Raw genomic sequence first — 2,558 nt, 5'->3', positions numbered from 1 at the left:
TTTTGGTATCTTGGTGTCTACTTTCTTTTTTAGTTGGTTTTACATTACAGAAAGAGCTATTTAAATGTGTTATAATTATGCCGACAAAATTGGCAGCATAATTACTATAATTGAAAAATCTGATATTGTCCAGGAATGTTTTCTACCGTACAGGATAATGTATCTCATGGCTGTTTCCAAAGGGTTTATTTATTGTAAAACAAGTGATTTAGGTGGGAAAGGGAAGATTTTGGATTTTTATTTCGTAGAAAAGGTTTTAAGCTTTGAAATGTGAATGAAATATTCTTATCAAAACATTAGGGGTGGCCATAACTCATCTGTGCCACTTTTACTATTTTTTTTAATCTAGTTAGTATGAAATACAACATTTAAACCAGAATTTTAAAGAAGTAGCTTTCCAGGGATTCAGAATTAAGAAAGATAGTGATAGGACATGAGAAATAAATTTCCATCAAGTGTAATCTACCGTCTCATTATGACCACAACCCCTAGAATTATTCTTTAAAAGCTTACACACACACACACATGCACACACGCACACACAGAATCTTAGCACATTTTGCTGTAGTGGCATGTTACCATGTCTACAGTCCCAACTAGAATATCAATCAGCTTTCAGAGGGCAAGACTTCTGTCTTCACCATTATACTCGGGGCCTAGCACTTAATAGGTGCCGAGTATTTGTTGAATATATGAATAATGACTTTATAGAAAGAAAACTCACTATTAAAGGTTAGTTTTACTCAGAATTGTTAATCTTGGAGATGATCTCTTGTGAAATATGAGTGTGTTTCTAAGGCCATACATTTAAAAATGTTTGCATTTTAACCTGTCTTGAGAATGATGTATTGAGTTTGAAAATCAAAACTACCAGTGGATGTGTGGAACTTTACAGAAATCACCTATTTGCGTTTTTCGCCTTACATTTAAGGAAACATAAGCCATTTTGCTTGCAATATGTATGAATCATCTCAAAACCATAATGGTATGAGCCTCTTTGCTGCATATTTTTCTATAAGAACTTTTTTTTTTCACTTTTTATTATGGATGCTTTCAGGAATATATAAAAGTAGAGAATATAGTACAATAATCCCCCCATGTATCTATCACTCACAACAATCATCAAATTATAGCTCTGCTGGTTTTTACCAATTATTGTGAAACAAATATCAAAATGTCATTTTATCATATTTCAGTATGTATCTCTAAAAGGTAAGAATTACTTCTAAAAATCATAAATACCTCATCATATCAAACATTAACAGTAATTACTAATATCCAAAATCTGATCAGTGTTCAAAATTTCCTCGTCTCAAGTGTTTTACATTTAGTTTGTTTGAATTAAAATTCATGCAAGGTTCACATCGTATTTGCATGATTTGGATAAGTCTCTTAACCTTATAGATCCTCCTCTTTTTTTTTGGCTTGCTATATGTTTATATCATATATATATTGATATAGATATATGTAGTGACACTGAGTCATCTGTTTCCTGCTTCCCCACACTCTGCCTCTCCTGACATCTGGGTCTCTGGGTTATGCCATATACGGTGATAGTGGCTGTAGCCACTTTACCTGTGACTTACCCACAGCAATGGGATGGCAACAGCAAAGCTAACCAAAGTGCTCTGTGCCCCTTTGGGTTGCATGTGGGGAGACTGGCCACCCAATGCCTCTCCAGTGGGGTAGGGGTTGTCTTTTGATGCATCTGTTTTTCCTGTGATTATTGGTGAGGGCAGCAAAGATTAGCAGGTGGTTCTAAACTACCTTGAGTAGGTTGTAATAAATATTCTGACCTCAGACTGTATTCTGATTGTCTGAATTAAGATTTGTAGGTAGGTCCCTCCTGAAGTTTTTTCCCAGCTGGCTGCCTCTAGGACTGTGAGGGTCATGGTTGAGGTCAGTATTGCAGGTTGGCCTCATCCTGCTAGTATGAGAATGGCTGTGAGTTCTGCCCACTGTGTGAGGCCACTGTGACCACTTGGGATTGTGCAGAGCTGGCATGGAGGTTGAACACGCACAGCTGCACACCTTGTTTTCAGTTTAGCTGAACCATCATTGAAGTAGGCTCAGGCATTTAGGCGTACCTGTGAATCAAGGCTCTATTGTGCCAGCAGTTTTGTTTCAGGTGGTGAAGTGGGAGTTGAGGTTTCCCCCAAAAGAACAGCTGCCACTCCTCCATGCAAAACCGAGATGATTCAAGGACCAGGCAGCTCCACCTTTCAGTGCACTATTTTCATTTGGCTGGTGAGGCCTGCTTAGCTAGGCACGTATTTTCTCCAGTAGCAGAGTCCAGTGACGCTCTGGACTTCCTAATTAGTGGTGGTGGGGCGGAAGTTTTTCCTTGGGAAGAGCGTTGTCGCTGTGTATGGTCCGCAGAAACTTGACTTGGAATGTGTTCGGGGTTTCATCGCCCCCTTGTGGCGGCGACGTGGTAACACCGCACTCAAGGCTTCCAAGTTGTCAACCAATAGGATGGCATCTACGTAGTGAAGGCTTCCCTTCCCTTGCCCTGCAGCGTGCTGGACAGTGTCCCGGCTCAGGGACCCCTTCTGTCC

This window comes from Hylobates moloch, unplaced genomic scaffold, assembly GCF_009828535.3.
Source record: "Hylobates moloch isolate HMO894 unplaced genomic scaffold, HMol_V3 SCAFFOLD_7, whole genome shotgun sequence".
Classification (NCBI taxonomy): Eukaryota; Metazoa; Chordata; class Mammalia; order Primates; family Hylobatidae; genus Hylobates; species Hylobates moloch.
This window is presented reverse-complemented; position numbering follows the sequence as displayed.